Here is a 15,071-nt window from a genome sequence, read left to right on the forward strand (position 1 = left end):
AAATGTGTCCAGTTTTTCCTTTCAGCCACGGCAGCAGAAAACCTGATTAACTCCATTTCCTCCACTCTGAACTGACCAAAAGCAAGCAACTCAGGGTCAGCTGCCCTGCCATAATGGAGGATGTGATGCATGCACTGTATCACATCTTCATCTCTGCACATGTAGATCCTCCAAATGAGAATCATACCACTTTCTCCAGAATATGTGGAAGTTTCAGCAAGGCTTTTGACACTGCCTCCCATCACATCCTCCTAGGTAAACTCAGGAAGTGTGGGTTAGATGAGTGGACAGTGAGGTTGAATTGAGAAATGGCTGGATGGCCGAGCTCAGAGGGTTGTGGTCAGTGGTGCGGAGTCAAGTTGGAGGCCTGTAGCTAGCGGTGTCCCCCAGGAGTCAGTACTGGGTCCAGTCTTGTTCAATGTATTCCTCAATGACCTGGATGAAGGCACAGAGTGCACTCTCAGCAAGTTTGCTGATGGTCCAGAACTGGGAGGAGTGGCTGACACCAGAAGGCTGTGCTGCCATTCAGAGGGACCTGGACAGGCTGGAGAGGTGGGCAGAGAGGAACCTCCTGAAGTTCAACAGAGGCAAGTGCAGGCTCCTGCACCTAGGCAGGAATAACCCCGTGCAGCAGTACAGGCTGGGGGTTGACCTGCTGGAAAGCAGCTCTGCGGAGAAGGACCTGGGAGTGCTGGTGGACAACAAGTTAAACATGAGCCATCAATGCGCCCTTGTGGCCAAGAAGGCCAATGGGATCCTGGGGTGCATGAGGCAGAGTGTTGCCAGCAGGTGGAGGGAGGTGATCCTGCCCCTCTCCTCAGCCCTGGGGAGGCCTCCCCTGGAGTACTGTGTCCAATTCTGGGCTGCCCAGTACAAGAGAGACATGGCACTCCTGGAGAGAGTCCAGCGGAGGGCTACAAAGATGATGAGGGGACTGGAGCATCTCTCCTATGAAGAAAGGCTGAGAGAGCTGGGCCTGTTCAGCCTGGAGAAGAGAGGACTGAGTACATCAACGTGTACAAGTATCTGAAGGGGGGGTGTCAAGAGGATGAGGCCAGCCTCTTCTCCGTGATGCCCAGCAACAGGACAAGAGGCAATGGGCACAAACTGAAACACAGGAGGTTCCATCTGCACCTGAGGAAAAACTTCTTCACTGTGAGGGTGACAGAGCACTGGCACAGGTTGCCCAGAGAGGTAGTGGGGTCTCCTTCCCTGGAGATATTCAAAGCCCACCTGGATGTGATCCTGGGAAATACACTTTAGGGGACCCTGTTTGAGCAGGGGGGTTGGACTAGATGATCTGCAGAGGTCCCTTCCAACCTCAACCATTCTGTGATTCTGTGATCCTGGGAGGTCTATTTGAAATATATTTAATGGAAAAGGATATCCTAACCAAATGCTGGACTGTATTCATTAAACCTTTTTCTCTTTCACAGAAATTCCCCCCAAATCCTGACATGCTTATGAAGAATTGTATCAAAAAGAAAAATCTGGAAGTTTAGTGACATTTGTTAAATACATTGAATAAATGTTCCATCACTGCCTTTTTAAGTGTGTGTCCACCCTTGTGGGCCTCTATCAGGAGTCTGACCCTGCAATTTGTAGTGAGGGTAAATAACAATTATCCAGATATCAAGGTGTTTAAGTAGACTGAGATATTACTGTGAAGTGATTCTGTTTTGAATTTCTTGGGCACCTGGGCTGGCACAGATCTAGTATTCAGCCACTTGAGAAGACTCTCTGTGAATTTGATCCACGGCAGCTGGTGGGGAGGGAAATTCAGAGTGACAGCCAGGGCCTCCCCCAGACTCTTCTGCAGCGAGCGGGAGCTGGTGCTGGAAGGGCACAAACCCTGTGGCCACTGGTGAAGCTGTCCTGTACAAAAGAGGGCAACTTACTCAGGTTCCCCTCAGGAGCTGGTTGTCAGGAGCTAGACCCTGTGTATCTGACCAATGGAGAAAACAGAATTTAAAATCTGTTTCTCATGTTCCTGCATTTCTAAACCCGCTCCAAGCCTCAATATCTTCTTGCAGTGGTCTGCTGGTTGGCGATCCTGACAGTAATTCAGTGTGTCTACCTTCTGCAGTGCTGCAGCCAAAATGTGATCGGAGCACATGTAGATAGGCCCAAGCTGACTATCTCACTTCTGATAGCAAGCATGGTGCTCAGCATTGACCAAAAACATGAATAGTTATCCAGGCTTCTTGGTGGGCTTTTTGGCATCTGCTAAGTCTGTACAAGTTTTCTGTTTTCCTGAAAAGCTACAGATTTGCATATTCTTTTCGATTTAATCCCAAATAGAGATAGCGTTACTGACTAAATACAGAAGAGCCCTTTAGTGATAATACAATTAATAACATGTTTAAACAAGGCTGCAGCATACCACGGGTTCCCAGCATCTCTTCTGGCATATCATTCCCTTGTATCCTAGAGATCCTCTCTACCAAACAGGGTGGGGTCGGAGAATGACAGAAGCACGAATGATCTCTCTGGCATTATCTGGGATGATCATCATATACAAAAGATTCCTGTGCGGCACGTTTTTGCTCTGAAAGATTTTCATGAGAAGCCTTTGCCAAATGTTTTCAACATTAGAATCAAAACAGGTGGAGGAAAAAAATATTGAGAAAAACAAAGCCTGACTAGAGCCTTAGTGAAGACGAAGCAGTGCTTGGGTTGTTTGAGTTTGGATATGGCAATAGTTGCTTGCATTTATAACTGGAGACAGATCAGAACTGAAAGATCAGTTCTCAAGCCAGTCCAGCTACTCAGCTTAGATTTACCTATAGTAAGGGCTGTTTTGTTGGATTCACTTTGGTGCTAAAAAAGCTTTGTGCACTTCTTAACTCAAGCAGTGAGCCCTTGTCATACTAAGGGACTAAGGGTTTGCTTTCTCTCTTGCTTGTTGGCCTCTCTTTCTTGAGAGAATGGAGGTAGGCCATGGACTTCCCACAGGTCTTTCCAGGACGTCAGACTGCTCTACTTTTAGCCCCTGTTCTAACTACATTGGCCACCTCCCAGTTTTAGACACTTTGAGTGAGCAGCTGCTCCAGCAACCAATGAAATATAGCCATATCCCTGCTAAGGAATGTTAGATATAGTGAGAACCATTTTTTTTTCAGGTCCACAGAAGTGAGGGACAAAACGCTTACACAATCTTCTATTTTTTTTTAAAGAGAAGAAAAATCAAGGGTGTGTCTTTGACCTTTAAAATATGACGGGAATTTCCCTACAGACTTCAACTCAGGGGGATTAGGAAAAAATTGTGCAGATCAATCTGAGACAGTTTAGGAGTTAAAAAACAGATGTAGAGGTCAATTAGATGGCCTAAAAATGATTGCTCTCTTAAAATAGTATTCATCTGTTAATTAGCAAGGCCCCTAAAACCTCTACAAGGCAAAACGAAAGTGCCTATTTCTCTCAGAAGTCCAGATGGTTGACTTACATGTAGAAGTCTACACAGTAGACTAAATTGGGATCTAAACTTATCTGAAAGTAATCCCACCTGAGGACCTCAAATTTTTTCTGACCTGGGAGCTATTACATGTATTCGTTTGGTACTTTTTCTCAGTTGGTCCCTCCTGACAATTTTTTCACCTCTGAGTCTGAAAACTGGGGGAACAGAAAGAAGGTTGTTTTGAGCGCATGCACAGTCCTAAGCTGCTAGGTTTCTCCATTTAACCAATTTGTCTGTGTCCTTGGACAACACATTTAAACATTTTTAAGGTGGAGCCAATTTTACTTTCCCACTCCTAGGAGCCTAGAAGGGCTTCATTCATGAAAATGGTGCCTTAGATAAGTCTGAATAAAGTTATAACTCTCCTAACACCTTGTAGAATATGTAGTTTGTAAGCTTGAGGACTCCCCTTTATTTAAGGCTAGTGCCCTAGTGGTAGGGCTATAAAACAATCTTCCCTCACCTTCTGGCTCAGAGAATTGTTACGGCTTAATGAATTAGTCCACACAGACTGAAATCCTTTCAATCAGACTGATTAAAAGAACAAGGCTGTAGGGCGCTACAGCATCGCTGTCTCTTAAGCAGTGGCGGATGTGGGGTCCTTAGGCAGAGGAAGAATTTGAATGTCAAATTCTGCATCCTGGATGAGTGCTCTAGTCCGAGCACTACAGGATTGAATGGGAGTTGGTCCTCTGGCAGGCTTGGCTGCAGCCCGCTCTGATAAACAAGTTCTGAAGGTTTGGGTGTCTCTGGCGCTGTGGGTGAGGAAGGGCGACTCTGTGGGTCCTGATGAGGCTAAGCAGTGTGCTTGGAACCTGACATTTATGTTATCGGAAAATAAAACCAGCAAAAATGAAGATTTCAGGCATCTTTTGAATAAAATATGTGAGTCTGAGTTCTCCTATTTTTGGCAAAGGCTGCTGGCATGGCAGCATGACTACTATGTGTTTTTATGGTAGTCACTCTGTGAAATTTCCAGGTGGAAAGTGCTATATGATGACAATTTTTTTTAGTCTTTACAGGCAAAGGCAGGCAGTATAAAATCTACCTTGGTACAAAGCACAGCCCAGTGCAGATCAGCGCCTCTTATCCAGAATCTAGTAAGCCAGAACAGAGCAGAGGGAAGGTCGGTAACTCTATCCTGCAAAGGTGAAGCCCTGCAGAAAGCACCCAGCCAGTTCAGAGAGTTGAGAAAAAAATCCCTCTCTTGACTCTCCCAAGTCATAGCTTGGGAGTCAGTCACAGATGATGCCATGAGGTTCAAATACCCTTACTGCTGTCTTTCTTTGCAGTGTATTGGTTACTCAGGCAGCTGTGGTTGTTAAAGTCCAGCTGCCTCATTTGCCTCAGTGATAAACCTCCTACAGCAGCAAATCCCACAGTCAGCCCTGCTGTACAGAAATGTTTCGTTTTAGGGATGACAGTTGATCATCCTTATTCTGAATATACCTCTTCAAGCACTCAGTGTCCTACAAACATAGGATTAAGGAAGCTGAACCTTTCTTTCCCCTGTGTGTTTTCCGTCTAGTTTTGCATGATTCTTCACTGAAGAAACAGAGTGTACTCACAAGGTTCAAGCCCTAATTTGCTATTATTGTCCCCAAGCACAGTGGTCCAAACCAGAGCCACCTTCCTTCCTCTCATTGCTGTTGAGGAAGATCCTCCTGTCCTGAGGACCAATAACACAGGGAGGGAAGAAGCATGAAGGAGGAAGAAGCAAGACAAAAAGAGGCTAAAGCTTCCGGCTGCAATGTCAGGAGCCAGGAAAAGGGAAGGAAATAGTACATGGGACAGTTAATCCACTGCTGTACTTGAAAGTCAGGCAAAGCAGGCTGTGGCCCCTGCTTGGGGGGGTTTCCACAGCACGTCGTGGGCTCATGGAAGGAGCGGGTTTTCCCATCTTCTACTGTTTCCTGATGACCTGTCCAGGGTCAGGCCTAAGGGTAGACTGGTGTAGCCTTGCTGAGGGCACAGTGTGTGGCAGTGGGCTCCTGTCCTGGTGGAGGACTGTCAGAGTGAGGTGTGCACCAAGTATGACCTCTGGGTGCGGGACTGCAGGTCAGAGCAGCTGGCAGGGAGGGCACCAGCCTTTCTATCAGACCAAGCAGATGCATGGCAGGATGTGTAGCCAGCCACCAGCTCCTCTGTGCAGCTTGAGGGGAGCTAAGAGAGGGCCAGGGACACAGCTACTTGTTGTTCACTGCTGTGGTTTGAGCTCTGCCTCCTCCTCACGCCACCACGCTATTTGAGGAAGATTGCTTTCTGTCTCATGCCTGTAGTCAAGCAAAAAGCCAGACTTTTGCAGAAACGGGTGAAACATGAGATCTAGGCCTTAGCTAGCACTGTAAAAATGTTTCCTTACATTAACGGTCCTAACTAGCATCTATTCAAAATGCAAGGGCCATCTAATCCAAAGGGATCCATGACATTTGCTCAGGCATTTACACTGGAGTCAGATCCCTCGCTCTCTGCCACTGCTTTGTCCGTCAGCTCAAGGGCATTCAGGCCCATGCCACAACCTGAAAGAGCTAAAATCAGCCGGCATAGATGTGACCGACCGCACACAGTGCTCATAAACATCCTCCCTGCTCCCCCCGAAACGGTGAGAAGCAGCTGGAAAAGCTGTAACAAAACTCCCAGCTGCACCATCACTCACTTAGCCTTGGGTTTAAACAGAAGGTCAATATAGTTCTCAGGTGAGAAGCTTTAGATTAATATATAAACAAATGGGTGAGAAATGGTGCCAAGCTTGGAGGGATTAAGGGATTCAGTGAAAGATGAAACTTCAAAAAGTGTTTGAGCCTGTTTCTTAATCCTTGAAACTCACAGGCACAGAAAAGTAACCTCTTTATTGCAACACACCTGTGCATGCCTTTGCCACTGCCTGCAAAGGCAGCACACATCTATTTTAGTTACTGGAAGGGTGGGCACCTCTCGACCGCAGAGCTGCATACAGTTACAGCCAGCTAAATATCCTTCTTTCCTCTGTGTCGACGTATAAGAAGCACAAATTGTCCTGTCTCTGTTGTGCTTTTCTCTGGATACTGATCTAACTCTTGAGATGTTTGTGACCTGAGGCACAAGAAGCAGAGAAAGGAAATACACATGACATCCTTAGCTGGAAAACCTGATTAAGAGAATGGTTATATCATGTAAGACCCTGTGCTATCTTGGAGACATAGATATGAATGGAGCTAACCAACTAACCAGAGGAATAGCTACACATTTTTTGTTACCTTCAGTGGTGCAAAAAAGAAGAGCAAATTGTTCAGTGAGCCTAAACAATTGACTGAAATTTTTCCAGAGTGTATGGGCAGGAAAAGAGTAATGGTACCCTGAGTTCCTTCAGGCCACAGAAAGAACAGCTCAGAGTACAGGCAGGAACTGAGGAAAGTGCCTAGCAGCAAGAGCAGCTCTGCTTGACTTTTTGCCTTCCCATGTATTTTGTTAGAGAAATTAAGCCATTTAACATTTTTACTTCTGTTCAGTCACCTGAAAATAGGAGTAGTGGTATGTCCCGCTGTTCAGAAGTGCAGTGTGTGTCCATCAGTATTGGGAAGGATTACTTATGTCTGTTCTAGTGTTTTAGCATGTTTAATTCCTCCTTTAAATGTCCTTGCAAGCTATCAGCCCAGCAGCCAAATGAAACCAACCCCCTTCACTATGTGGCTTCCAGAAACAAATGAAAAGTTCTGCCTCTGCTATTTCTCAGGCATTTGGGGCAGAAAAGAAAGCTTAATGCTGCAAGCACTGTTGGCTCAAACAATGCTTTTGGCAGTTCAGGAATTAAGCATGAAGGATTAGCAAGAAAATGGCACATTGTTGTGCATGAATAACAATCTTTAACCCTTCATGCATCCCAAAAGAACAAATGTGTAAGTGCATGACCTGGACAGTGAGGTGGCACTGGTGGGTGGTGGGGTGGTGGAGGCCATTTGAGTTTTCCTTTCTTCAGTATAGGTCCATATTTACCTTTGAATTTAGGATCCCAGGGATCTTGGTGGAAAAACTGTAAATGTTAGGGCAGATGAGTGATGGAGGAAGGACTGCAGGAGTGGGCATGTTACAAAGTTTTATATTTGTGACAGGAAATGGATCAGAGGAAGTGTTAACATGTGCTGCATTTACATGCTCTGATTTACAATGTGGAGGTGGGAAAATGACCTTATGGCCCGACCACTGCAGACAGGGAAACCTCCTTTAAACATTTTCACCGTGGTGCTGCTCAGGATTTTGCAAAAGCAGCAGTGGAGCCAGTTCTTGCCTTAGCTTAGGAGTTAGACAGTGCATTTTGACTTTAAGTAAATATGTGTTTTAAAAAATGACCTTTCTGTTTCATAAATACGTTTCTGTTGTTCTTTGAGAAAATCATTAGATTGTCTTTTTCGTAAGGTGTCCTATGCTCACTGGAGGCTCAGCCATGCTCATTCATTTGTTCTTTATCCTACAGCAACGCAATGGGAACGTATTCTACCAATTTTTCCTTATAAAACTGTTTCAAAGAAGTTTTTATTGTTTAATAATTGATCGACATCTTTTTCTCTTTCTGTAGTTTCTTCTCTGTCAAAATATTTTGCAGTTTAAAAGTGATATATTTAAGCCATCACTTTCCTTAGACATATCTAGGTGCTTTGTGAAATACAGCAAACGTTTACTAGCACATGTAACACAGGATTAGGATGAGAAGTGAAGATTGATGACCACAGCATTTTAGTACAGAGGAGGATCTCAGCAAATCCATTTAGCCCAGTACTTCCCAACTGATGAAGCATTCCTCACTAAAAAGGCATATGAACATTAAGATGGAGGCTGAGGGTGGTGTTTCTGCTCAAGGGGGAGAGGAGGAAGAGAGAGAAGGCAGCAGGACCTGTGGGGAAGGACCGGTGTAGAAGCATAACAGCTTAGAAATGAGGAGACAAAGGAAGAAGTGATAGGAGACACAGCAAGACTGGCCTAAAAATACTGGGAATCACTGATGCAATCCATTCTTCTGTTCTGAGGCAGAGTCAACATCTACTTAGTGCCTGACAATTTTTTGTCCAAGCTCTTCTTAAAAACACCAGTGGAGAAGGTACCACACTATTTCAGACCGCATGGATTCAGGCTGAAAAGCGGCTGGAGTATCATCATGAACACCATCACTCTTGTAAAAAGCGTCGTTCAGACTTTAACTATTACAGATGATACACTTTCATTCACATGAAAATTGGGAGCAGCACAACATCCTCTGCTGTCATGCCCTGGCTCTGCAACAGGGCTGTTCCACTGGCTGGGTCAAAACCTGCCAACAGTAATCACACTTTTGGTGATCTCATATCCAATCAGTCATCACATTTGACCTCGCCTTGTTTAAGAGGTCTGGATGGATCACGGTGCAAGACTGTGTGACTACAGCTCTGCAAAAATATAGGAAGATAGATTAAAAGCTAGGATAGGATAGATTGTCCTTGCTAAGAGGAAAGTTAAATACCATCATCTTAATCACTCTCGCAGATTAAGCTGCAGCAATTTAAGGCTACATTTCCCCTGCATGAGAGCACTGAGTTGGAAGTTTAACATGCTTTAGCATATGCACATTTTTACACGCTTAACTGATTCACCTCTGCTTTCCTGGATAGATAAATGGCAGTCAAAGGTCAGCCAGGAAGCCAGGGAGCTAACAAAGCTCATGTGAACTTCTGTAACCATTGCTTTGTTGCTCTTCTTAGGCAGACCTTAGCTGGGACTATGACATGGTATACACCCCCTATTACCACTCACACTGCTTTTCCATTATGGCTGTTCAAAGAGCTCTCCCAGGCCAATTTTTAGTGAAGAAGCTTAGAAGGCACATCCGTACTTCACATCCAAGTCCCATTTACAATATTGAAATACTGTTGGGTCTTAACATGCTCAGGTTGTACTAAGGCCAACTCAGATAGCAACCAGTTGCCACATGCTGAGAACACTTGCTTGTAATTTTTCTCTGAGGGAGGAGGTGCAGGTGAGGTCCTCTGGGAGGACAAGCATGGGGAGGAACAAGGAACTGCTCTTCTTCAGGTGTGCTAGATACCTAGTCCGTGTTCACCTTTCCTGCTGGGGTTTACAATGTCCTTTTCAAAGCTTCAGTTTTTCTTTTGGGACATCTCAGAGTCTGCATTAGAACAGCATTAGCCTTTCTATAGGTTAGACACAGCTTGTGGGATGAGGATATAGCGGTTATCAGACAGTGCTTTTGCAATGACTGAGTATGTAAGCTTAACAGCCACAAGGACCACTCATCCATAGCAGGTTCATCCATAATAGTTCATATTATTCTTTATGCTATTTCTTTTTTCATGTAAACCTGTGAACTTTATCTTTTAGGGTGGAATCTCCAGCATATTATGATTTTTTAAGAGGCCATTTGGTATTCAGACAGGAACAGTCCATTTATTTTTATACATACATTTTGTCTGGAAGAACTCCTCTGTGCTGAAGCTCACTGCACTCCTTGCTCACCTAGGCACCTGATGAGATAAATTTTAGAGTGTGAGTTCCTTTAAGATAAATCAAATCCCTTAAGATTTATGCATGATTAAGTACAGAGGGTAGGTAGCATATAAATGATTCATCTATCATTGCAATATAGTTCCCGGAGTGAATACAATAGCCATCCGTATGCTATGATTTTTAGAGGAGAATGTGTTGAAAACCCTCAGCAGAAATCAAGTTTGGAGAATATAATTTGCTCATGTGGGTTAAATAAATCCCTTTTAGGGTAACCTATAGGACAAGGATAAAAGATGGAGGAGACTTACCAGTGACAAAACCTACTTTCTACTCATTCGAGGTGTTATTATGTGTTACAGAGCTCTAGCAGGTGCTGTATGTTTTTCAAAGTTTGAATATGCTTCCATTAAATTTCTGTCTACAAAATATATATTGGTTTGTAAGTTCACATCAGTATCAGTCAATTACAATTAGCATCCATCAACTGCATGCAATAGCCTTACATGAGATACATAGGTTGGTTTTGCAATTATTCCTCTTACCAGCGCATTACAAAAACAAAATAAAACAAAACAAAACAGAAGAATAACTGTGTGATCAAGGAAGGAATTAGATGACTCAAACTCACTTCAGGTAGAGAATTTTCAATAACACATGCAACTAGAAAGCAGTCAACACTCCTCCAGACCATAAGATAGTTACATACAAATCTCATGATTTTTGTAGTTTTAAACTGAAACCTAGTTGATCTTTAACTTCTGAAGCCTTTTCATCTGACTGTAGGGTGGAAAAAGGTGGTTGTTTGTTTAAATTCTATTTCTATGGAAACAACCAACCAAATTACAAGAAAAAAAGAGAAAAACTCGGAAGAACGTGTGCGTGTCTGGAATCCACAGTGATGTGTCAAAGAGCGAGATGAGTACATAAATGCACCTCTCAGTCGTTTTAACATTGAGCAACAGTTGCTCCTTCTCTCGTGGAATAGATGCCAGAGCATCTTTCATCAGCTGAGCTCACCTCCTACCCGCAGGAAGCAGCAGCCCTGCAAAGGCAGTGAAGTCTCTGAAACCCTCAGATGCCTGTATTGTTTTTTTTGGTCACTGCCCTCATCACTGTGCAAATGGTAAGGGCTGCTTTCCGTCCATCATGTCGATCAGGTATGGATTTTACAGTGAAATATCTTCTCTTTTACACTCAGGTTTTCTTGCCAAGGAAACTAGTTGGTCTACTTGCAGTTGGTGCTTAGATAGAATAGATTCATCCAGAGTGAGTCGAATTCTTACTCTTAGTGGTGGGTCCAGGCCTGAGATCAACAATCCTCCTAGAAATTGGAATATGCAGTTACTGCTCGGTGGACGTAGTAGAGGCTATGCAGGCAGTTTTAGGGGCCTTGTATGCTGCCTTCCCAAGCAGGCAGGAGCTGTTAGCATGGAATGTAGCTCACAGGCTAAATCTCTTCTTTATAGTTCCTTGCTGTGAGGCAAGATCCAAGTCCCTAGGCAGAGGTTAGGAGATTTTTTTTTAAGATACTAGTCATTGCTTTTTCTGATAAGGAATCGCATGCAACGCTGGTGAGGAATCTGCCGGCGCAGCATTTTTCTCACTAGAAAATTCGATCTTGTCAAAAATTGAAACATTTTGTGGAAAAATATTGACTTTGACAAAATATTACTGGTAATGGCATTCTTGGTCAAATCAGACAGTGAGGAACTCTATGTGATTTGTGTGGGGGAGACTCAAAGCTACTTGACAATAGCAGGATGGATGCACGGTTTCTCACAGCAAAGGAAGTCCTGACCTGGACTGACACCTGAGTTAAGAGACTACACCATCCATTGGACTGTGATTTGCACGTTCAACCAATTAAATACAGACAGAGGTCTCGAATTTGTAATGAAGGTATATGCAAGTGCAAAATAAGCATTCCTAGAATGAATCAGCGGGCAGATTTTAAAAGAATGCAGATGTCTGTTTTCTAAACTGTGAACCCCCACACACATGCATGCACACAAGCAAAATTGATGCTGGTTTCCTTGTGCAATTGCTAGTATTGTGTAAGTGGTTCCCAGCATGGTAAACAGTGAAGGCGAGACAGTGCGATAAATAGCTTGGCCAAGCAGCTATATATTTGTCTCATGGCTGCTGATGCACTTTTGGTGACTGTGCTTACAAATAGATGTAATTTTTTTTTTATCTAATATTGGCTATCCTTAGTATTTAACAGCAAATCCAATAGTGAGGAGCAGCAGTGGTCATTCTGTCAAAGATAAGCATCATGAACTCTATATTTGACTATATTTTCTGTTTGACATTCCAATATTCCCAAAAGAGCATTAATCCTCTCCCTGCAACTGCTATGCAAGGGCTATATGATCCATTGCTATTATCTGTTCTCTCCCTGATTCCTTGCACTTCTTTCTTTAGCAAGGTGAAGAAAAATAAAATACCTTGGAAGAAACTACTTTACACAAACCTGCCATCTCCCGCTACAGTACCTAACATTGTACTTAACTTCTTAGATGCTCTGTTAGTGTAAGACAACTGAACGCTGTTAAAATCAGTGTGGTGAAAAGAACCTGTGATCTCCTTTGAGGAAACAAAGATTCAGCACAGGCTACCTCTAATATAATTCCCGAAGCTGCTGATTTTGGAGTCTCTTTGCGTTCAGGTCTCCCCTGGACCTTCCCTACTGTAGAAGCATGAAATGATATTTGCTGACCCAATACCAAATCAGTATATTGCTAGATGTTTTCTCATTTCCAAGTGGTTTCACTGGGATTGACCCTGGACCTGAATCATAACTCATCGGCTGGTGCGCTTAATTCTGCTGAATGTTGCACTTAATTCTTCCTAATCCTGAAGAATTAATTGTATTCCAAGTAGGCTGAGGTGCTTGGCATTTATCTGTTGTTATGTTGTTGTTGCGGCAGAAAGACTCTACAAATGCTAGACTGAGATTCATTTGTTGCAAAACAGTCAGGTGAGCTAACACGCGTTTGGCTTGTCTTTTCAGCCAGGTTTCCTAAGAAAGCCTGTGCATGTGTGTCTTTCCTGTCTGCCTCCTTGTATCTTTTTAACCTATTGGACAATTTTAACTAAATTTGACACAATAGCATCAAGTGGATGCTCAGCTAGCAAGCAGCTGAAATTCAGTGCTTTATCAAGTGAAGACGGAGGACTCCTCTTCTGACTGGGAAGAGGGAGAATACTGAAAACTGTATGAAGATAAATTCTCAAGGTTGTGTTTCTGAGCGGAAACGCTGAATGTGTACAGGCTGGAACAGAACTGCAACAGGTTGAGTCCAGATCACTTGGATTTTTTGAATCAAAATAAAACCCTGACTTTTTTAAAGGCATACCCGGATCTGATGATGCCTGAGTGTTTAAATCGAAATCATCCTTAAACTCCAAGTTTTCCTGGAGTCACAGTCCATTTTCATTTGTGTGATACAGGTTAAGTAGGCAACGGAAGCCAGATTTGTTCTTTTGTGAAGAGTACGCACATATCGCGGGTTCCCAGAGTGTGCAACGGGAATGAGAGACTTCAGTGACTCCGTTCGTTCTTTATAAGACAGCGACTGGAGAAAAGATCAGGAGAACCATTGCTTTAAGTTTTGACTTGTCCTCCACCAGATGGTGCTCTTTCCCTTATCCTGAAGTTGTTTTTGTCTAACTCCAGTCCATTATCGCCTAGCCAGATCTATTGTCCCTCCGTGTCTCTTTATTTCTGCCCACACGGCAGTCAGTGGGGATGCGTTGCGCTAGGTGACTGCTCTTGGCCAGCCTCACTTTCCCGGGCCCGACCTGCAGTTGTGCATGACTGGCCTACAGGATGTTTGGAGTCTGGAAGTTCTTCAAAACCCTATGCTCCGTTGTGAAACTGCGATATTGCAACTGAATCTGATCACGCTGCGTCAACACATCCCTGTGCTTTGTTACCACCATATATATTCAGCACTACGGCACCGTCTGAGAAAAGTGAACCAAGAAATGAGGTATCCTCTGTGCATTTCCACACACCAAACTGAACACAACTGTTAGAGCTGATAATGTATTAATCACGGGATTATGACCTGCGATGGAATGCGTTAACTCTTTGGAAATTGAGTATTGATTTCTCCAGACGGGGTCTGTTTCGCTGTAAACAAGTGGATGACATGCCAAATTAAAAACAATGGCTGAGTCAAACAGGAAACACGTCTAATTTTACACCATCTGCTTCCTGTGATTTCTGGAGTGCCTCTCCTGTTCTCCTTGCCGCTGGACTACCCGCACCGTCTGCTCCCTGCCAAGGGCAGGCTTTTACCTCGCTTCGGCCAGACCCAAGGCGCTTTGGCTCATTCAAAGCAGCTCACCGCTGCTGCTGTAGTAGCTCCCACTACTTTGCCAAAAAGACAAACGGGGAAGGAAGCAAGAAAGGCATCACTATCTCTACACCATAAAAATTTAACACATTGTCCCATGACCTGTGTCACATGGTGTCTGTCAGTCATTTTAGGTGTATGGAGTGACACTGCTAACGCTAGTAAAGGTGCTGATCTGCAAGGGACGTCCCAAAGAGCTGACAAGCTCCCGATGCACCAGAGGTGCTGCCTGCTCAGTAAGGTTGGGGAGCCAGCTGCAGTCACCTCCTTCAGCTGGCCATGAGGCTGTGAGTACCTGCAGCCTGCTCTGACCTCGCCGTAGCCCTCACCCAGTCCTGTTCCAGAGATCTGGCTTTTAAGAAAATTCATGAAATAGCTAAACATATATTTTGCTATAAGGTTCCTCCTCTTTCTTCTTTCTCCATATTTAGTCTGCTGTTGATCCTGGCCCTGCCTCCCACCCGCTGTAGCGTTATGCGACTCGTGGTATTAAGGAGATACACCTGCCAAATGGCTCAGTGATCATCCCGGTGGGTGGGTTCAAACATTGAATATAAAGAGATGGTGGGGATGGGCATACCGCTTTTCTATAGGGCTTGTAGGCTTTGCTTTGCTGGTATGACAAGGCTAGCAGAGAGGTGAGTGGTTGTAGCTATACAGCTAGGTATTTTCATAGGGAATTCTTGAAGTGTTTTATGAGACTGAGAATTATCACTCCCCCTTCATAAAATAAGGTAGACATTTGCCCAAGGTGCACAGTGAGTCAGTGGCAATGTTGA

Source organism: Struthio camelus, chromosome 5 (assembly GCF_040807025.1).
Source record: "Struthio camelus isolate bStrCam1 chromosome 5, bStrCam1.hap1, whole genome shotgun sequence".
NCBI classification, from domain to species: Eukaryota; Metazoa; Chordata; class Aves; order Struthioniformes; family Struthionidae; genus Struthio; species Struthio camelus.